This window comes from Cloeon dipterum, chromosome 2 (genome assembly GCF_949628265.1).
Source record: "Cloeon dipterum chromosome 2, ieCloDipt1.1, whole genome shotgun sequence".
Classification (NCBI taxonomy): domain Eukaryota; kingdom Metazoa; phylum Arthropoda; class Insecta; order Ephemeroptera; family Baetidae; genus Cloeon; species Cloeon dipterum.
In genome coordinates this window covers 22,347,225-22,370,087 of record NC_088787.1, presented here as the reverse complement: position 1 = coordinate 22,370,087, position 22,863 = coordinate 22,347,225, and the positions used below count along the sequence as shown (strand labels likewise).

The 22,863-nt window shown below is 37.0% G+C and overlaps 2 protein-coding genes and 1 long non-coding RNA gene across 4 annotated transcripts in view; 2 read left to right on the top strand and 1 right to left on the bottom strand.

The window, feature by feature from the left end:
• LOC135936568 (WAS/WASL-interacting protein family member 3) overlaps nt 1-22,863 on the bottom strand; it is a 66,681-nt gene that overhangs the window by 16,209 nt on the left and 27,609 nt on the right. The window contains exon 2 of one of the 2 annotated variants that reach the window (XM_065479431.1): nt 21,537-21,580. The exons of the other annotated variant lie outside the window; for it this stretch is intronic. The gene's annotated coding sequence lies outside the window, so the exon portion shown is untranslated. The remainder of the gene's footprint in view (nt 1-21,536; nt 21,581-22,863) is intronic. 2 annotated transcript variants of the gene reach the window in all.
• Nucleotides 36-607, top strand: LOC135936574 (uncharacterized). The gene is made up of 3 exons (XR_010574341.1): nt 36-184; nt 344-371; nt 432-607. It is a non-coding gene; the product is annotated as an uncharacterized LOC135936574 (long non-coding RNA).
• Nucleotides 13,641-22,863, top strand: part of LOC135936565 (extracellular matrix organizing protein FRAS1-like) — a 103,740-nt gene continuing 94,517 nt past the window's right edge. Inside the window, exon 1 of the mRNA XM_065479427.1 lies at nt 13,641-13,760. The gene's annotated coding sequence lies outside the window, so the exon portion shown is untranslated. The remainder of the gene's footprint in view (nt 13,761-22,863) is intronic.

Below are 22,863 nucleotides of genomic sequence, written 5' to 3'. Positions count from 1 at the left end.
CAAGTTAAGTTCAGATAAGTTATAGTCGTATTTTCTCGGCAGGAAGCTCTCTCAGAGATATAAATAGCGAAGCGCGCAAACTTTGAGTATACGTCTGAAAACATGGCCAAGGAACAAGCAATGTATTTCCTTCTCTTGCTAACTTCTGCATTGGTCTTGGCTGTTCAATGCGCTCCTGCATCAGGTATGAATAAAAACTATATTATATTATCATTGAAGTCATCCGTAGATTAGCAGGAGTGGATCTTACTGGTTTTGATTCTTTACAATAATGGCTTAGATTTGTGCCATTTTAAATCAATTTTTTGAATTATCGTTAATTCAGATTAATTTGTAATTACAGGAGACCCGCAACCAGACGCCGAAGAAAGGTAGGTTTCTAAATCTCCTAAAATGCCCATATGCAATAGGTTTTATTTCGAACTTTTAAGGGATAAGCGCTTTCTTGATGGCATTGTAAAATTTATTGGAAATATCTTTGGATAATGTGAAGCAGGAATTGTGAAATGAAGAACAAATATGAGATGACCCAACGTTTTAAACAAGTAGTAATATTGCATTTTTGTGGAGTCAACAATTTAATAAATTGTTATCAATGAATTCATAATTTCACTGGTGTTTTTATAATATGAGTCCTTGGGCATAGTTATCATTTTTATATTGTCTTTATGGTAAAACTTAGAAAAATTGAAACAATGCAAGAAAAGTATTAAACTCCTATTTGTGAATTTCTGTTAAAATAATCAAAATGTGAAGATGCATCCAGAAAACACAAATTTTAGTTTGTTCAAAAATTAGTATATTTATAATATATACATTTCCTTCTTTCGATTTTGTTATTTTCCTTTCTCTCACATAAAAATAGCTTTCATAGTTTGATTCTATAAGCTCTTTATGAAGAAGCCACCTGAAATAATCGTCGTAAAATTATAGTAAACAATTTGTGCAAGTTGTCAATTGAATTAAATAATCTATATAATTTAAACATCTTCACTTGAAGTGAAATTTGAATTACTTGCACGTACAGACATGGAAAGTATATATATTCTAACAATAAGCAACATAAACCATTATTGATTTTTCCTTTGACACAGATGAAAGGAAATAATAATTATTTTTAATTGTTTAATAAGAACATTGGCTTCTACCACTTTTTCAAGCTGTGATAAAAACGATATGAGTCTCGCACAGGCAGCCAAATCTGTGATCAAGTGATTTAAATTTATATATTTATACTTAGTGTATTGTTTTATATGTGAATTATACTGTAATATAGCACACCTTGAGTGTTGACTAAATTTATCATCATTATTATTTAATTCTATCAATTTAAAATAATTCATTCCCTGAGACCCCTGAGACAAATTTACTGAAGTTCCCACCAACGAAATCTCAGTTTCCAGCAACCCTAGCCAAGTATTGGTGGCCGGGGAAACTCTCCTCGACTTTGCTCTTCTTGATGTGCGCTTGTCTAGATGTGCGCAAAATTATCAAGGATTAAAAAATTAGACCAAAATTAAAGATTTTCTCAAGAAATTGATATACTTTTCAACGCATAAACCCATCTGCATTTGTGTTATTTCAAGCCTTAGGAATCACTTGCGGTTTCCTGTTTTGCCAAGTGGTGCCAATAATAAAAATATTATGCTTTCTTGATTTTAATTTATAAATGGGACGAAATTAATTATGTTTTTCCGTGCTTAGTTCAACATGCAACACGAAAACGCTCTCAAATTAAATTTTGTTTTTTGTGGTGGTGTCGTCCAGCGGAATCAAATATGTGAATTCCTTTTGGTAGTTGTGGTTCATTGAATTTCATAATGTAGAAATTAGATTGAAATATATATATATATATATATATATAGTCTCAGCTTGTGCTAGTAGAGCGGCCGGCGTTGCTGGGGTGCTGCTCCGAGTCAGGGACACCGCACCCTGAAATAAAAACGCGGGGATTTCAGCTGGCAGGCGTTAAACGACCTTTGGTGCTCGGCCAAGCGTGCATCACGATTGTTGGCGACATCCTCGTTCTCGCCGAGAAAAATGTCTCAAAGCGGCGGCCTGATTTGGAAGCATGTATACATAGGGTGGGTTTGTGCGCCTCGCGCGCAGAGAGTTCAATGCCAGCAAAAGTGAGTGAGTCCAAGTGCACGCAGCAGTTTCCTTCTCACGAGTGTGTTTGTGTGTGTGTATGTGTGTGTGTGTGTGTGTGTGTAGAGTGCGGAGGCTGCGTCAGTGGGAGCAGCGAATTATTTGACGCGCGCAACAAGTGGTGATTATTTTAATCAAACCGCAGCGTGACGTGGAAATATTTCTTTCACCTTCGGCTGTGTCCAAAAGTTTACTTAAGTTTGCACAAGAAGGTTACGGGACTATTTAGAAACTTAATTCAAACATAAAAGTGGCTAATAATCCCATTTCATTCGTAAATATGACAGTTTTAATTATTTAGTGGGCTATATCAGTATTTAAAATACACCGTCATCTGATGAGAAGTGAAAACTTCCTGTTATAGTATCAAATTATTTGGTGATTATACTGACAACAAAGGTTTTATATCTTTGAAGTGCCGACAAAAGTTCCCGTCAGGGGGCCTTTAAAATTCTTATAAAGGCTAAAAAATAGAAATTAAAGCCAGAATCACAGCAAAATTGAAAACAAATGTTAAGAATAGCCCCTTATAGTTTGCAGCTGCTGTTCTAAAAATATTTAATGACCTGGCTTCGTGGCCTGTACTAAAAAATTGTGAGAAGCCATCAATGCAGTGATAAAAAATAGTGAGCTTGTTGATCAAACCTCTTGGCTTTCTCTTTTTTTATCTTAGTGAGGTTTAATTATATTTGCTATTTTGCTAATCTCAAACATGACAGGTTTTTGCTCACTCAGAGTTGGAAGAGCAATAGTAGAAGAATGAGTAAGACAGTGTCGCGTCGGTCAATTTGCCGTTCAAGAGCGAAGCAATTTGCACACAATCGGGGTGCGCTGCCAAATCGCGCTGATTGGCCAACGCTGCAACAATTGCGGCGGCGTGCGCGTCATTAAGAGAGTGCAAGAAAGATAATTTACTGCGCGAGTGGCCAAGGAGGATCACGTACTTGGCGACACCGCCGCTTGAACTGAGTGGTCAGGGTCCGCCGAGCCATTACGATGACCATCACAACGCCCCGACCGACTCGCAGCGAGGTGTCACAATAATCATAGCGCACGTGCTGCGTCCGGGATGCAATCTTCATTATTACTATCACCTGTCATTATTGTCGTACATATACAGCAGGACGAGGTGCATCTCTCTCGCTCACTCGACGCCTTTTATTTATGGTTGTGTTTGTGCGTGCATTCCAGCCGCGACACACTCACACACGCTGACCATGACCTGCACCACCGCTTTTACTGAGCCGCGAAAAACGGCGAGTCGTGCAATACTTGTTTTTGAACCCCGAAAGAGAATATCAGCGTACAGGCTGGATAAAATTAGTCTCACCTTCTATAAACTTCAGCTGTTCTTATTTGAAAGCAATACCTTATTTAAAGCATGTATTTTTCAGGATCTCTTTGTCCTATAATGAAAAAGCTGGAATAATTGACCGCTTTAAAATTTATGTGCTGCTAAGTTTTCATGGCAAATTCTTTTTTGCATTTTATTCTATTTCTTTGATAATATTGTGTAATATTTTTGCATAATGGAAGCACCAAACTGCCGTTAACATGTTGGTGAATTTAGAGATTTCTTCTATTTCATTAATTAAATTTGAAAATAAATAAAGATGAGATAAAACCCAAAATATTATTTGTATTTTCCAGAATAGTTGTTTAAGCAGAAAATTGCCATAGTTGCATATTTGCCAATTTCAAAACACTATCTCTGTATAGAACGAGATAATATACAATCTTTGAAGGGTAGAAGCATGATTAATCTTGTAATACCAAAGGTAACTCGGTACATAAAAATAGCAGTGTAGCGTGGAGAGGGGAGTCATTGAATAAATGGAATAGAAGGTAGCAACAATGATGTCGTTGACTAACTCCATTTTTCTGCAATGAAGTTATATGCCGTGTTCTTGTAGCACTCCTACTTGCTATTTGCGAGGATCAATTCGCTTCGCGCAGAGAAGCTCACAAGCTTGTTGTGACAGGCAATTATTCCACGCCTGACTATTTGCTCCCTTTTCTTCTTCGTGCGTCCATCACTTTGCCCTCACTTTGCCCGATGGATGGAAAAAAACTCGCTTCATATCATTCCCAGCGAGCAAGTTGCCGCGAGGAAGTTAAAAATAGCTTGAGTTTAATGAGATCCACGTCCTGAAGCACAATAATTGTGATATAAAATTGAAGTATTTGCTTGTAAGCATTTTTTAAAACATACAAACTGATAAGTTTTTTGTTAGTTATAAAATACAGCAATTTTTTTACATTATTGAAATTATTAAATTAAATTTTTAAATAATGAAAAATAATTTTATTTTTTGGGTTTTTCTTTTTTAATTTATGCTGTTTTTAGGCAACATATATAACAAAAATAAACACAGTATTTTAATAAATTTAAATAAAACTTCACCATGCTCCTCAGGTAGGTGGTATTCTTTTTAAATAAAATACACCGCATGTGAAAGATTACAGCAAAATTCACGATTCAGCAATAAATATCAATTATTATTGAACAACGTAAATATACGGAACTGTTAATAGTTCCGATTTTGGGTAACAATAAGACACTTGAATTTCCTAATGATTTACCACATTATCGTGGCTGAATTAGGATTCCTTCGAACAGAGTGTGCTTTTTAACGAGATAATTTCATTTTCGGGTGTAAAATAAAAAAAAATTAGATTCATAGTGAAGAGACAGTGCTGAAGATTTTAAATACATACAAACATTGCGTACACTTTGCTCAAAAATACCTTTTAATTCTAACTCGACCCTTAATGGCCACAACGATTTTATTGTGTCCCTCGCAGAATCATTCCTCTTTAAATACGGGATTGGAAAATATAAAGCAATATTATATATGAGCCTCTACACCTGGTTTAATAAAGGCCATAAAAAAGTTACGTAGAGATATTTAGAACAATTGCGAATTTGGCCGGCTGGAGCAATTAAATTAAAAAAGTGCATGCACGCGCGCGCGGCGGCGAGCGCGCAATCAGACGCGCATCTCGCCACGGTCCAGCGGAGAGTGCGAGGTCCTGCGCGCCCGAGACCCACCCACACCTGACCTCCCATTTGAGTGGCATCCCTTGGCCTCAAGCGGCGTGCATTCACAACGAAAGAGAGGCAATAAGTGGCCGATTGTGTGTGTACGCGACTGCTAAACTCGTCTTAATTGCACGCCGCCGCCGACGAGTGCAAGGACTGGGTAATTATTTTTTCTCTCCAACGGTTGTTCACGGCTCGTTCCACGTCAATGACTGCGTGTTTGGCTTCTTTTGCAAGTAGTTCTTTTAATACACACACACACTGTATCGCATGGAAGCATACAGGGTGGTCCAAAAATCGATAATTTACTTGATTTTAGTTAAAAAAATGCGTGATTTCCGCGATTTTCATAATTTGGTCGAAAATACTTTGCCTATGCCACCATCCAAAAAAGTGCTTGAATTTTATTGTTGAATGGTGTCTTACAAGGTACGATTATTTTTTTATTCGAAATGTTTCTTTATAAAAAATCAGATTTGAATTTTTAATACAATTTGTAGCGATTTTAACCTTTCCATTTGACTATAAAAAATATTTTACGAACCCAATTCTACAACTGAATTTTTAATATTTAATTTTTGAGATTTTCCTTTCAATCCAATTATTTAGTTATTGAAATCAGACATGAGAAGATATTTATGAGTTTTGGTTCTGCCTATATGCGCGTCTTCTTACGGTTGACTTGAGTTCGATTCGCCACAGGTAATGACGCGATGCATCATTTTCCAGAGCTCATCCTCGATAATTGCACACTTGAGCATATCTCACGCAAACAAGGCGAGCGCGGATTTATTGATTTTGCTTCTGCCCCTTGTCTATTATTAGAAGGTGATTCCGTGGTCGGTTGGCACACGGAGTCGTCATCTGCAAACCCACTCGACCGAAGGAAAAGCCGCTGCTGGAATTCAAATGTTGCTGTTATTAAGTGCATATTGCACTCTCCTCAATGCCAATATTACAAAATAAAAGTTCAGATTATTGAGATGTTATTTGCCGAGCGAGCATTGTTGTCTCGTGTGTCTGTGCATGTGTTTTTATTGGTTTATTGTGCTGTATCACACTGAAAAACAGTCGCTGCTGCTTTTTATGGACGCGTGGGACGATGACGCTGCTGCGGAGGCATTCGTGATTTTGTGGAAATTGTTATTGCAGCGCTTCGCCGGCCAAATAAAAATGGACAAACTGTTGATGCAAACAGTGGCGTAACTTGCAACGGTTTTCTCTAGGACCGTGTGATTCTCATTGACACTTCAATGCTCTTGGGTAATTTATTGTGCCCTTTTTACCTGCTCCAAGGCCCTTGCTGCGTTCAATTTTATTTTAAATTAAATTTTCATGTTGACGTATTGTATCGCAAAATATTCCTTTTGAGCAAAAATAAAATTCTTGATGTGACTTGTTGAGGTAAATTGATATGAATTTAATTCAATTGAAGGTTCTTATTTTTTGAACAGTTAATTCCTCAATCAATGAAATTATAGGTTCCACTTTTTCTAGGGTTTCAACTGTTGAAAAACAAACGGAATGGTCGATTTTGCAAATTCAAGATCCGCCACTACCTTGCCAACGTTTAGTCAAATTAAGAGTATAAATGAAATGACCTAAGGAAATGGAGCTTTTGATGGTCACGAGAATTCAATCATCGGGCGTGGTTCAATTTATCATGCATGCACCAGTTAAATAATAAAACTCCATCTAAAATTTCAAATAGCAAGGTTTCTCAGAGTACAACTGCTGGAACAACTTTTATTCGATTTATTTTCCCTTCCCTCAGATTTTTTAACAATTTCAATCGGGTATGAAGAAATGGCCGACCTTGCAGCAGGAACTTCTTCTCGTAATTTGATTGTTAGGGATGAGCGTGTTGACTGCTCATTAACAGACTCATTATCAACAGGCCGGAGAAAAGACGCGATTAAGTCACGGGAAGATGATGTTTGATTTTCAGCGCAGCGCTTGTCCAATCTTCAATCTCTCATCAACAGCGCGGTAATTTCACGCTGCTCGGTTCGTTTTTCGCAAACGGTCTCGTCGGCGGGTGAATTTCATGGATTGCATGTGCAATAGCGCCGATTGTGATTTGTCAGCCAAACAGCCGTGTGCCAAAAGAGAAAAGCGGGATCGCTGCGAATCCTGGCAAGCAAGGACGAGTCGCGCGCGCGCGAACTCAATCAGTTTTTTTTTATTGTAGCAGTGAAAACGAAAGGGTGCTTGCTCAATGCCCACCTAAAGATGTGCCACTTATAGCACATTTACAACAGTAAACTTAATAATTTGCAAAGTTTTAGTGAATTTTTGTTTATATAAAGTTTATTAATAAATTAGTGTGTGTTTACACAATCTTGTATATTAAAAAAATATCATTTAATTTATAATTTGTATATACTTTCACATTGTTATAATTTGTGTATTACGATGAGGTTTTTATTTATCATTTAGAATAAAATACAAAAATCAATAAACACGGCTATCAATTGCAATCAATGCAATCTAGGAATATAAATATCAGCTATGATTACGATCTCAAGGTTTAATGCTTGTTCTCTATACGCACAATTCGACATAATTAGCAAAACAATATTTTGTATCATCATCGTAGAATGTATTCAAAACTGGAACCGATACCAGAATAATCTCTCTCATTGACCCTCAAAATAAGTTAAGCGAGCGAAGAAGAGAATGGTTAAGCAAATTTTTTTAAGTTACTAAAGGATTGGTATTTGACCAAGAAATGCTCTCGGAATAAAGTAACCGATCTGGATAGGTGTTTTAAAAATGTTTTGCCATTAGTAAAACCAAAGGTTTCTAAATTCAAAATATTTATTAAAATTTAGTTAGAGTAGGATTCAGCACGATTGTTTGAGTTCAAATCAAATTGAGGGCTCAGAAAACTTACAAAATTTCGACAGTAACATTTAAACAGCAAACGAAATTATTTCCGAAAACCTCTCTTCACTTCGTTCGAGAATTCGTTTCGGTGTTCCATGTTTCAACCTGCCATCAGGTATTGTTATATGCATTATGAGGAAAGTTTATTTCTTCTTAAATCCATTGTCTAACAGACAGCAGCAAGTTAGCAGAATCAAGACTTTTTACCTGTCAGTTTTGCAAGCTCGAGGCAAAGTTTTTAATTAATGAGCAGTCGAACGGGCACGCGGAGCAAGTTGGTCTGGCAATTTTTCTTGCTTTTATTCCTCTTGATGCAAGCTATATGTGGATATTATGTTTTTAATTAATTAATTATCCCTGAAGCTGGCTGATTTGCAATTACGTTTTTAATTGATAGTTGCTGCTTTTTTGCGACGCGTGTGAACGGGCGTGGAGTGAAATAAATCTAAATTTTACTTCATTCGTTTAGATACCGTCGACATATATAATAATAGGTTTTTTCCATTTTTTTATTGGAAAAGTGTTGCAAGGAAAAAACGGTATGGCATAGTCCCTCGCATTCCGATTTGTTGCTTTTATAAGGCGATAACGACATGCGGAATGCGGCGTGGAATTTTGCACGCGTCCACGATGACAATAAAAAAGCCTGTTATGCGCGCACAGCCGCTCAGGTGTTCGCTTATATAATAATAATAATAATAAAAAGCAGTAATTGCCCAACACCCGCCGTTCGCAAACTGGATTTTTAAAGGTCCGCTTTCAACGCGGTTGCTCGTTGCGCGAGAGCTGCGCGTTGCTGTCCAGTGCAGCGGAGTACTGCGTGCGAGGGCCGTTCTTCAAACCGTTTTCCAATTGACCCATTAAGCAGCTGTTATTTATTTTTATTTGCCCGTTCAGGCCGGAGGGGGTCCAGCTGAAATTTGAATGCGATCGTCGCTTGAGCAATAATAAAAAAAGACTTGAGAATCTTACACGATGCCGAGAGTAGAGGAGTTATCATCATTTCAAAACTGCGTCTTTATTGAGGGTGTACAACCTTCGTGTATTTTAAATAAATAATAATATGAAAATCTTTATATGACACACACATTTAACTGATTTTTAATGGTAAACTGCTGCATATAGACCTAATTTTTAATGATATCTTTTGTCATCTTAAAAATGTACAGAACAGACGTTCTAATATCACGAAGGTCTTTGAATTTTAGACATTTTTTAAATTGTAGTAGTAATATTTTTAGACTGATTTTTTTTGTACGAATTAGAGGCATTAGACACTATTTAATGTTATTGTTCTTGTTTATTCTCACAAATTGTCAAATACATTCATGTTATAGCAAGTCATTAAAAATATATAAATAAGCATGTGAGAAAAGGCAGCACTCACTCCTGGCAAACAACTTACGAAAACCCTGTCCAGGAGGACAGAGCCGGAGTGGGCCCAAAATGTCGTAATTTACCCATTTTTATGAAATAATCTTTCGTTTTTGTTAGCATTATGTTAAAGAAAACTGTATGTACTAAACGCACGAACTTTAAAAAATACAGAAAAACGCTTTGAATCATTTTCATTATTAACTTTGTTGTTATTATATTTAATAATTATAATTGAATTGTGAATAAAGGAATTCATAAATGATTATATATCTTCAAACTACCTCCTTGAATAAGAACATGACTTAATTTATTTAGTGAGTAAATAATTTCATATTTTCAACGTATGTCGGAGAACTCTAAATTTAAAATTTCATCTCATGTCAAAAAAATTGTTCAAAACAATCTTAAAAAATCATCCAAGAGAGATTAAAATAAAAATATATTTACATTAAGATCACATTTCATTAAATTTGTATTCTTTTAAATTAAATTATCAACTATCAGTAATTTAAATTCAGTATTTAGCCAGTGTGCCAGGTATCGGTCCCGTCTGTGCGCAAGTGGATGATAATATACAATTGCTAAAAAAAACATTAACGCGCGTCCTTTTCCGTTTGACTGGTCACGATTAATCAAATCGGTGTACGAACTCGCAAGACGCGCAGACCTTGCCATCATGAATGAGGCAGCAGAGAATTAAATTATGCACCGCGTGCATCGCCACTAGTGCATAACGTGTGCTGCGTGCCTATTTGAACCCTTTACTTGCACTTGGCCGTACCGTACACACACACACACACACACACCGCAACCCGACCGAGAGAGTGAGCGCGAGCGCATGATTTGTGCGTATGGCCAAGTGCAGCTGCCGCTGCTCTGAATGCATAAAAATAAATCATCGCAGCCGAGACCAAATTGCTGAGCTGCACGACTGCAAGGATAGAAATGAATGATGGAACTGCGTGCTGTTTGTGATGCAGAAATTGAGCCACCTATTTGGTACACACTTCTCGTGCGTGATTTTATCATGACTCATAATGTGAGTATGTTTTTATTTCATTTAACATTTTTTTATTTGCTCCGGCAAATTTGTGTTCAAGTATTAACTCAATCTTACATAACAACAACGAAAATTAACGTAGAAACGATGAATTAATTTCATCTGTGAATATTCGAACTATGAGATGTTTCAATATTTTTATTAATTTTTTTCCCTAATTATTGTAACTCAAAAAAAGAAACAAATATATTAAATTAAATTAATCGATTTAAATAAAAATATGTTACATGCTTCATTAAAATTAAAAGGGAATATAAAATAATTATATTAATGAATTAATTTAGGACGTAATTTAATATGCCGAATATTGAAAATAATATTAAAAGCAGTAGATTACAGAGTTCATATATTTGTTACGTGCCTAAGTGGGTAAATTAGAAAAAATGACTTGAAACTGAGTGTGATTTTTAAGTTGAAAGCGCTCTGTTTAAATTAGGAATATTGCTAAATAGAAAAGCGAGTAGTTTCCACGTCATAAGGCGTATACCGTTGAATTGAAGTTGACTATTGAAGATCAGCCAAGAAACGATAAAATAATCGAAAATAATAGATATTTTGTAACTTTGACTTCATTTGATTACTGCGCTGTGCAAACTTTTATTTAATTTTTGACGGTGCCAATAAATTCCTGAGGGTCGAAATTGGTTAGACAGCGGAGTCACTTGGTCGACAATTTGACACAACCTGCAAATTATCGGCGGAGACGAAAAAACCATTTTTAGTGGTTTTCTGGTCTCAAAACCTAGCAAACCGTTCCACAAGAGCGCCAATGAACAATTAGAGAAGCGAGTGGTTATTCTCCGATTGCATCTGTTAATTATTGTTAGTTAGCGCTGGACCAAGATCGAGACTGCAGCGCCAGAGTAACGGCCAGCGCAATTAAGTGACAAAACACGCTGTTAGCAATTTGTCGAATTGTCAACTTAATGATTTGGCTGCCTAATCTGATTCGACCCACAGGAATCGATCAGCATTAACAAAAATGAAATTCCAGTGCGAATTAAAATGATTTAGAAAAACAACTAAATTGAAAAATTCCTTTCAAATACAGTTTTTTTTTACAAAGACGTGCCCCTGAAAGTCTACAATTGTTTTGAATTTTTTTAAGAATCCGAGGAAATTTGCGAAAACAGTGCCAGCTTAAATTATGCTAATTGCATTTCCTTGAAAGACATTTAGCAAAAATAACATAACAAATAATGGAGCAGACGAAGAAAGAAACAGCGCCCGCTCTATTACCGTTCGTTGCGCGAGAGCGTTTAGAGGCCCATTTGTCATGTGGCAGCGCGCCGAGAGTAATCCCATTATTCAGCATTTAATTCGCTGTCAAATCAGCTGAAGAGCATCTCATCTTTGTTAAACAAGACGTGACTAAGTAAAAATTAGCCGATCAAAAGAGCACACGGGAAATTTTGTGCACGCTTACACGAGAGGGGAAAAATAACGCTGCGCGGCTTTTTCGCAAATCGGCCTTGGCTTGTTACGGCACACGGCATCATCTGCGCCTCGTTAAACCGAGTGCAAAAATATAATGTGCGCTGGAAAATGCGAGATGCGCGCCTTGCGAAACTGACAATTGGTCGCTTTTTTGCTACTTCTGCTTGACTTCTCTGTCACGGAAAGTAGAAAAAAGAAAGCGTGAAGAGACGAGCTTATTTCTGAATTTTTTAATTTGACTTTATGGTATAATGGTAAGATCATGCAAATATATCTATTTTTAGATCGGTTCACCTCTTTCGAGATAGAGAACAACTCGCGTAAACTCCGTGTCCCAATGTAGGGCACACGGGCCTCATTGGAGGAAGCCTAGTCCAGAAACGAACCAGTTCATGCTACGCACCTGGATTTTTTTATTGACACGATAGACGTTCGTCCCATGATATTCATTCACGAATGTTGGAAAGGTGGAAACCAGCAAGTAGCGAGTCGGAAAGCTTTCGCGATCCTCATTAATCCGAATGGACTCGTCATATTGCTTACCAAAGGGAGTCAAACGAAGGCGCGCCAGCCCGCACTCGACCCCGTAACATCGCTAGGACTCTTTTGGGTTTCTTAACCGTAATGATCTACCATTAAAACCATCGTTTATTGCAAAAGAGTTGTGGGAGTCCCGCCCGGTTCACCCCCTACACGGAGATAGTCAAAAGAACTCTCACAAGACCTATTTATCACAGGGAGGCAGCGCTGGTTCGCTTGGTAAACACACTGCACGCGCTTAACAAGGTTGTTGGGATTGTTGGTTCGTATCTCCGAAAATGAATACACTTTTGACGTCACAGAGTTGTTTCGGTAAATTTTAAATAGCATTGTGTTGAATGTGTGAAACATTTTTATTAAAGTATAAGAAAATTAGTATTTGAAAATGATAATAATTAAAGCTTGTTTAACGCTTTCCACTGCGTTTTTTCATGTTTTTGTAAATTTAAAACAACTTTTATTGAATGCTGTTTGCTTCCAACTACAACTATTGTTTATCTCTGCGTCCGTGGGTGGTTATGCAACCAGTTGCTCATCCGTGTTGTTCTGCAAATTTTATTGCTTTCACCGTGTACGTTGTTCCAATTTGCCACTCTCGTATGTGCTTAATGGATTGCTCCCGTTCGTCCGCATCGCTCTTTACGACGTTTTAATTGAGAGCTGGAATTTTTATTCTCTACTTTTACTGCTGAGGTGCAGCGCCGTGCCGTCGCAGACAGCTGCTATTGCACTTCACGCATGGAGCAACACGTCCTTGAACGCTTCCAGTCGAACTAATCCAGAGCAATAATTTCAAATGCTGGCATTCCAGGTGAAAAATTTCGTTTTTATTCAGATAGAACTTAAATCATCGCGCGAATAAAATAAAACTGACCTGGATCCAGCGGCGCGCCGCCGTGAATTATGTTCCCAACGCTCATATTACACTCTTTGTCAGCCGCACAATCAGCACTTATGCATATCAAGCGCGATTTTTCACGCAATGAACGTTCTCTCAGCACGTCGCGTTCATTATGCCAAGTGCCAACAATGGCTTTGCCCTCTCGCACGGCCGGCCAGGTCGCGCACAAAGGTTAAATTTATTGCTTTGAACTCTGGCGGCACAGCGGAGCAATTATCATTTGCGCTAGCTGTCGGGCAGTTGCATAAGAACGTAACGAAACGGCAGACGTGCGAGAGTGCAATGAAAGACTGCAGCTGCAGCCAAACAGCAAAGTGCGATGATGCCCAGAAGGTGAATGTACTTGCAAACCCACTACACCAAAGGTCAGTAAAATTCCTTCAAAAGAAAATATATTTACGAGCAAATATATTAGAATGAATAATTTTTAAACTGATATATGTGCAACATAAATTGAATACATTTTTCAATCAAATTTCTAGAAAATTGTAGCAATGATTTATGCCTCGTGAATAATTTTTTCTGTAAAAACAAAATTGAGTATGACTCGAAGTTGCAACCTCTTAATAAATTTCCTATTGAAAAACCTATTCAACAGTTTTACTGTAGCACATTTTAACTATCAGTATATGCATCAAGGAGAAAAATAAAAGTAAATTATCACATTGTAAAAGGCACGGAGCGATTGTGAGAAACATTACAGCTCCGTCAAGCTGGAACGAGAGGCAGAAAAGACATAATTACGCCATTAACCTTTTTAATTAAAAATAAATGCGCTCGAATTTCTTGCAATTAGTATAAATCTGGTGAATAAATTGACGACACGATTCGATCTCTGTGCGTTGATTGGGACAGTTAATTGTGCTCGTAAAAAAAGATTGAGAAGCGCGCTCAGCGGGCGTGAAGGCCTCGGTTCGACTCTCGTCTCCACACGTGCGCGCATCGCCCGAGCGTGACTCCAAGTGAATAATTAACTCTTTGGCGGCAACAATTAAGATAAGGAAAATTAACGCTGCACTTCTCTTCCTTCGCTCTTCTGAGAAGCTGGATTATCCAAGGATTACAATAGAATAAGGAGGAAAGGCATTAATTTGAATTCCTTTCCAGCAGGTTAACACCTCGTTTGTTAAAAAGCGAGGTGTCAAAAATTCTCGATGTGGAAATATCTTAATACTCAGAAATGTTGCAAAATGTCTCATTTCAAGCTGAAAAATTGAAGCTTTTGTGGTTGAAAATCACGATTTAGACGGCAATGATACGTGTAAACACTTGACTGCTGCATTGTTGATGTAACGTAACAAAACACGGCAGCAGTAAAGTTGTTTTTATTCTCTAACTTTATAAACACAATAGCTTTCAACATAGTTCTATTTTCTCGCTCTTTCCACCAGTACACCAATCTTGAACTGAAATTTATCTGTGATTTAATAATTTGATGTTTAAATTAAACACTCAGATGAATCAACAAGCAGCGTTAATTGTTGTAATTAAAACATACAAGATTAGATATTATTGCAATTCGTCCTGGTCCCGGCAAAATTGCGTAACTTTCAACAACCAAACGCGAATTTCCTTGTTGCAAGAAAAGGTCAACAATCAATTCGACAATGAAAATTTGGGTGTTTGTTGAACGTTGCGCAATTTTGCCGGGACCAGGACGAATTATACAATGGCATACTAAAAAAATAAAAAGAAGAGCATTGATCATGATATTGTTCATCGAAACATTTTTTCTTCAATAAAGTAATATTCAAAACACCTCAAATTTAAAATAACAATTTGTCAATTTTTATTTGAAAATGAAAAAGGAGTGACAAAGGTTGAATCAATACCCACTCTTATTGTTGTCGTTGAAATTTATGCAAATGGAGTTTAAATAACTTTCTTTGTGATCATAATTTTAAAATAGCAAAATATAGACACCGTTAATCTTTTGAAAAAAGTCGGCTTCATCTGAAGGGTAAATTTTTACCTGGAATGCAAATAAGTAAATAAATTATTAAACCTAATCTTAACGATATGTAACGAATCAAGAGGTCACAAAGTCAGTCTAAAAATGATGCTTCAGTTTCCACGGAAACAAAGAAACAAATTTATCACCCACAAAATTCTTAACTATAACTCAGACTCGGTGTAAACTTAGATGTTAGCTGCGGGATTCGACGCCTAATGCCACCCAAGACGAGTTTGCATTATTGGGCCAGCCTTGCAAAGGTGTACCGGCGATAAATTTCGGCGCGGCCGGCAGCAGCAGGAGCACCTTGACATTCAACCGAAAAGGAATGTGTGCTGCGTGGCGCCAGTCGCGGGCAGAAGGCGGGGGTGTCGGTGGGGCAATATAACATGACTTATCGCGCGCTAATTAGCCCTCTCACCGGCCACTTAATTAAGATAATACCGAAATTACACGACAGCACAATGCAATAACGCTCGGGCCTGTTTCTATTTATTTATTATTACATGGACGCTGGCTGAGCACGAGAGGGCGTGCAATTAGCCCTTTGTTTTATTAGATTTTTAGTACTTTTATTGGCCACGCAGATCACGATCCGGCCGAGGAAAGGACGCTGAAAAATGCAGAGTGGGCGGCTCGCTCCCTGCTGATAAGATACGAGGTGTGAGATTTATGTTTTACGATTTAAATTGCCTTCGCGTAAATTGCTACAGAGTGAATTGTAAATTGTGAATGGCCGAGTGCTGGAATTTAAAAGCGTTGCATACAGAGAAAAAATCAGGTGAATTATGGTGCAATACAATTTATACTTTTTAAAAATCGATTTATTGATTTCAATTCTGCTGAGAATATGTCTAACAAATTCCACCATTTAAAACTTTTCTTTAGAAAGATTAATTCAATTTTAGTAGTTTTTGAGTGAGTTTGAGCTTTTCACTCTTCTCTTTTATCCTCAGTCTAAATTTTGAATCAGATGCAGTTCCAGAATTTATGGAGCAATTACTGCCACACAAATCATTATTGCCGCAACACGATTGCACCAGTTTCCAAAGCGGCTCTTTTCGGTCCATTGGTGCAGTCAATAATCCCTTTGTTTTTTTGATATCATAATTACGACGCGAGATGACCGCCTTCGATTTCTCAACTCCCACACAAAAGAAAGCGTTTATCAAAGGCCAGCACATTTGTATTTTTTAGCGCAAATAACGCACCGGAAAAAATAAGACAAATGTATTTTATTGGATTTCTATTAAACGTATCACACTCATAATATCATTGAGTTCCACCTTTGGTGATATCTTGATTAGATCGGCTTTAGTCATTCAGTAGCCCTATTGACAGCATTCAAAGCCCTAGATGATTTTAATATCAATCACCTGTTTTCAGGATCGGACCATCTCAAATCATCAAAGACAGGTAAATTGGACAGAGGTAACTTATTGAAAAAATTCGTAAGATGTGATTTTTGACTGATATTTATACACATTATGTAATTATTTTAAAGACACTAAAAAATTTAATACATAAAATTAAAACTGAAATAAATTTAATTTTCGTATATTAATATAAAGCAATAAAATATTTAAAAAAAATAGTTAAAATAATATTACTTTATTTTTAATAATCTTTATTCTTTTAAATTTTTAAAACTGCTTAAAGCTAGCATTTATTGATTTTTTTAATTTAGGCACACTACAATTAATTGATGTAAAAAATCTGTATAAACGCAATTAAATTCATCAGCTTGAACAGTTCAACTTTGTGGGACTGCTGAAGAAAGTGACAGGCAAACGCAGAATTCACCAAGGTGACGCGCTCGGGCTCAGTGTAAAAGTTTTTGCGTAGCACACAGCGTGTTTATACGTACGTATTGGTACTGTATGTATGTAAAACATGCGCATTCTTTACCCGCGTCATTTTTCATGCAACGGCGGCCCCGCTCAATTTGTAGGTCAGTATTTCGATAACGGCTGTGAGGCGCCGAGCGCAATTGAGCGAGCTGAAAAAGGAACCAATAATCGTTGCGAATTTTTATTGATGGCACGAAATTCAAAGCGAGTGACTCGAGAGAGTGAGAGAGATGGAGAAAAAATGGGCAGATTAATGTTTTTATTATGAAAGGCACGCGCGCGTTGTTATTAAATCACTTTGTCAGCACCTGTGGTGGAAAGTGAAAGCATAGTGGGTCCACAATTCAACTGCGAGACTCGCGCGCGCGCACACACACACACACACACTCCTGTCGACTGACGACTAACGCACTTTAATATCGCGGCCACAGCAGCAGCAGCACGTTAATTCCAGTAGCCAGACTTTTTAATGCGCGCCACCTGATCTCATTATGTTCCACTTAATCGAGCCGCTCGCACCAAAACACTCTCAGCCAGCCGATATGTTGCTGATAATAATTCAATCGAGGAAACGAGATGCAATTTTATCCCAATTGTGGCTGCCGGCGGTTCGATACGTTAAGTAACTCAACAGGTTTTTGTAAATTGTTCCATTATAGATTTAATTCAATTGCACAGTCATTGTGTAAATTGTGTTACGAAAAAATTCGCTTAAATATAATTTGCCTTATTACACAGCAAAAGACAAAAATTATATTGGGAGTTTGATAAACGTTTGAGTACAGGTAACTGGTTCAATATTAAATAAAATAACCTACACAGTTAATTTTATTTTACAATGGTTGCTCTCATATAAGCGATCAACTAGCAATTGAAAGCTAAAAAATTGAAAGAATTGTAAAATGAAAAATAATATCACACTCTCTCGCAATGTACAGCAGCTGTTAAAGATAGGTATTGGTTTCTCATTACTGGCCCGATTTTTTTAATTAAATCCGCACGATAGGAATGTGTCCCAGGGTATGTTTAGAGAAGATCGGAACTCGCGGAAACATTAAAAAGAGATATTCACTAGAAGGTTTTGGGCTTCTGTGTGAAATTCAATCAAGGTGCTATAATTATTTTTTAAGAACATCTGTGAACATATTTTAGTGGCCAAATTCCGTTGGTTTTGGATCAGGTAAAATAAACTTTGGATGATCAAAATTATTCACTCGTTCCAGCTCCTAATACTTTTACGTCAATCTAAAGTAAAATAAACAACTGTTTGATAGGGCGCGGGGCAACTACGTGACTATATATGGGCCCCATTCCCGAATAGGTGCTGAGGAGTAAGAGTTACTTGCGATTGATTATTGCACGTGTCCCTGTTTAGTTTCTTATGCAGGCCCTTTGGATTGGGGATGAGCAGGGGGAGACATTAGTTTAGGAATAAACCTTGTGTTCATTCCTTCCTATAGATGTACAATTCGGCTGCTCAGGGCTTCGCGGGAGAGAGTGCGCGCAAGGCCCATCCGTTCGCCTCGCTGGCCAGTAGTTATTTTCTTTCCCCTTGTCATATTCCCCTGATTTTTATCCCTCTCTCACCCTCTTTAGCACTTTTGAACTCCTTCTGCTATCGATTATCGGTTACAATCGCTACCTATCGTCAGGGTAAAACCATTGACAAAATGAAACCAAATTCAAGGTCACAAAATTCAACTGTTCAATATGAAGCGGAGGAACGTACCAATAATTTGCACTAACAAGTATTTAGCACCTTCATATTATAGCACTTGTACTAAAAATATTTGCACATGTCTAAACATGGTCTTTGTTTGACTACGTGGAGAAGAATTTAAACGAAAACATGCTAATTTCAAGTTCAAGGCAAGTCTGCGGAAAAGCAAATATTTGAGATATTTCGCGGGCAAAGTGTGAATTGTGCGAAACTAAGAAGCCGTGTCTTCCTCGTGCCTTTTCAAGGAGAATAAATATAAGTCCAACACTTCAATGTGAACAAACAGGGGTCATGTACTCAGTCTTAGAACCTTAAAGTAATTTTCTCGTTCCTGTAAAAGTGCAATAGCAGCAAACTTGAAGGGAAATAAGAAATGAGCTCAAAAGTTGCGACAGTCCGTCAAAAGCAAGCTGGAGCGCGTGTCTCAACTCGAGTGTGCATACTCGCGCGAATTATTTTTTTTTTTTGCTCTCGTCGGCTCACGTGACGCAACGCAGAATCACTGGACCAGAGAGAAAATATTATACAGCCAGGCGTTTAAAATAAACACATTATGCATGCAGCAACAATAAAACCCATGCCGAGCTCGCACGTTAATTAAATGTTGTGCTAGCTGTGCAGTTCATATTTCTTGTAGAGGGTGGATTTGCATTTCGAATTCACTGTTGTGAAAAGTCGCTCGCCGCCATCTAATATGTATGTAATATTACTATGCATCTCGACCGTAATTGATAGTTAGCGTGGCTATTATCACGCTGTGAGATCTTGACGCGCGCGCTGTTATGATATTTCACAGCCTCCCAATGGACACAAACGTTTAGTTGAGCCACCGACATTGACATTAGGCTATTACATTATTTGAAATCAAATTATGATAGATCCTTACATACTTTAAATTTTAGATTTTAATTCATCATATTCGCTGCAATATATGTCACAATATAATTAGCCCGCGTAACTGAGAGTACTGAGACTTCATTTTAGTAATAAGATGAGCAAGCACGTTTTGACTCTAGTATTATAAATAAATAAATTTAATATTAGCTATAACTAATTGATTTAATAAAAAACATTCAAAATGTTATAAGCTAAAATTAAAAATATATAATATATATATATATATATATATATATATATATATATATATATATATATATATTTCAAACTAAATCAATTAAAACAATATATTACATAATGTAAATAAATAAAAATAATGTTATAATCAATATTAAACTTTTGTTAAGACTGCTACAAGTTAAAATACATTCTAAAATGTAAACTTGAAATCCTTTTTCGTATTATACACCTTCGTGTTTCTTTTGCATGCAGTATTAGATACAATGCACCGCCTACACAAGGTAAAGCAAATGCAAATTGACAATAAGTTTTATTTTCGTTCGGCATCATGCTGGTCGCGCTTATGCAAAGAACTGGCAGGCTGCAGAAGTTTAAAATCACTCTCAAAACACGAGAGAGCTATAGCGATGGGTTTTGAAAGCAAACACGGAAAGTGTTACGTGTCTGCATTATGTGCTTTAAAAAGTGTGTCGGCACGGCACATTCAAACATGATACAAACATGACCTCGCAACTTACATGATGGGATTGAATTTAAAATCGTATTTTTTATCGAGATTTAAAATGCTATGGAATAAAAACTTGAAGCAGAACATCCGTAGCAAATTTACAATTTAAATTGCTACACAATCCTGGATTCTAGCTAAACAGTAAATCGGTTCCACGAAGAATCTATTAAAAGACTAGAAAATCACAATCGCTCTTTTAAATCGAGAACTTTTGTGCGATTGCTTATTCATTTTGACAGAAAACTCTGCATTATTATAAAGTCCCCGTCTCTATCTAATGTTGTTTATGGTTTATGACAAACCACAACAGCTTTAGTTTTTAAATTCAAATTTTTAATTACTTTTTATCAATTTATAATGTACTAAGTCGACTTGACCAAAGTTTTTTCTAACCTTGGAAATATTCAGCAAAAATTCCATTTTAAATCCCTTTTAGTTTTCACTTTCTAAAACTTTGAATTAAAATCTGAAATGGTGTTTTTTTCTGATTGTACCGAATAATCCGTTTTCATCTACGCCAATCGTGAAATTTTAAGAGAATTAATATCACCAGAAATTGCAGTTAATAAAGAAAAGTTTTGGTTTTCTGTAGGAAAAAAACACGATATTTTTATCTCTCTCATCTCTTTTTGCTGAGAAGTGCATATTAAATGATAATCATATTAAATTTAAGAGTGCATGGCGAGAATTGTAGCATATTTGGTCAAGGACAGAGCGGCGCAGAAGAGATGCTGAGTGCGTTAATGTCATGAAGAGCAGCCTAGATGCTCAACCAAGGGTGATGCACGCGTTTGTTAACCAACACTCTCATTGTCAATCGGCACGCTTCCATAAATTTCGGCCGCCCATCTCTGCGCCAGAGAGGAAAACGCGAGCATCATCTTCTGGGATATGAGAGAAAAAGGCACAACTGAAGGTCGACTCTCGATTTTTTCCCATCTGATCCGACCGTGAGTGAAAGATTTATCATGGTGCGTGCGCCCAATACGCCTTTCCTTAATTAATTACCAAATTGAATTGTTATGTACTCACTTTTCTGTATCCGCTGATGCAATTGGCTGGTGTGCAATGGGTATCTGCGAACAATGAGCGAAACGAGCGGATGAGGCATTGAGAATTCATTTATTATTATTTTTTTCATTGTGAGCTGAATTGAGAGATGCGGGCTGTCTGTCTCGCTTGTAGCGCCGCCGATTAATTAATTCTCCACTGCCGCTGCCGCATAAATAGGCCACCCACATGTGTGCGTACAAATTTTATAAAAGGAAAGTTCACGGCCAGCAGATGCGACTCGCGATGACAACACGATGATTTACAAACGACATGCAATTATGAATGCAAAATCGCTTTGTGCATGCGTCGCTGTTGATTGAGCCCTATGTGGATTGTGCATTATTGCATTCAAAGAGTCGTTTGATTGTTGACTATTGTTGAGCTTTCAAGCCAAAGATTAAAAACCATACATATTGATGTTTCTCATTTTATTAATATAAGGCAGTAGACAGACAACAAACTTAAAACTCTGATTTATTTAAAGTTACTTAAATCAAGATTTAATATTTTATAACAATAAAATTTAGGATCAATTTTAGCAATTTTAAAAGTATATTAATTATATCAAATGCTTGGGTCATTATTTTTAAAATGACACACGCCATATATTTATTTAAACCTTATAATTTTATACATTTATATATAGTGTGTGTCTTTTGTCCAATAAGGTAAAGTTCTAAATATTATATAGCAGTGATAATATTTTATTATATGAATATTAATAGTAAAAATACTGCTCCACAATTGCTTAATCGAAGCTTGATAGTCTATCAGAAATAAAATGAATACCCAGAATCAAAATATCATATAAAATAAGTCTTGTAGTATTCAGTCTTATGAGGTCGATTAAAATTCAGGGCTCGGAATTTACCAGATTTTCATATTTTTACCATACCAGGTGGTATTTACCAGTTATTTTTTGCTGTGGGGCACACTTTCAACTACTTCCTATTGTACTATAATAAAAAAAACTTCTGGTAAATACCACTTGGTAAAAACTTGGGAACCCTGGCAGATTTCAGCAACAGCAGAGTAAATGTTTTCGGAGCCCTTATTCGTGCTGCAGGGGGTATTATGTAAGGCAAATTGGCGCACCTTGAACTGGCGGCGACGCTCGGTCACTGCTTTATTACATTGTGTATTGTGATGCCGGGGATTCTGTCAACATGCGATTATTCTGCGTCCACATGATCTGCGTGCCTGGCGGCGCGCATTCGCAAGAAAGGCTTGGGAGAAGCGCGCGTGCTGCTCGTGCTGGACAACAATGGCATCATTAATCACAATCGGATATCATTTACACCGCGCG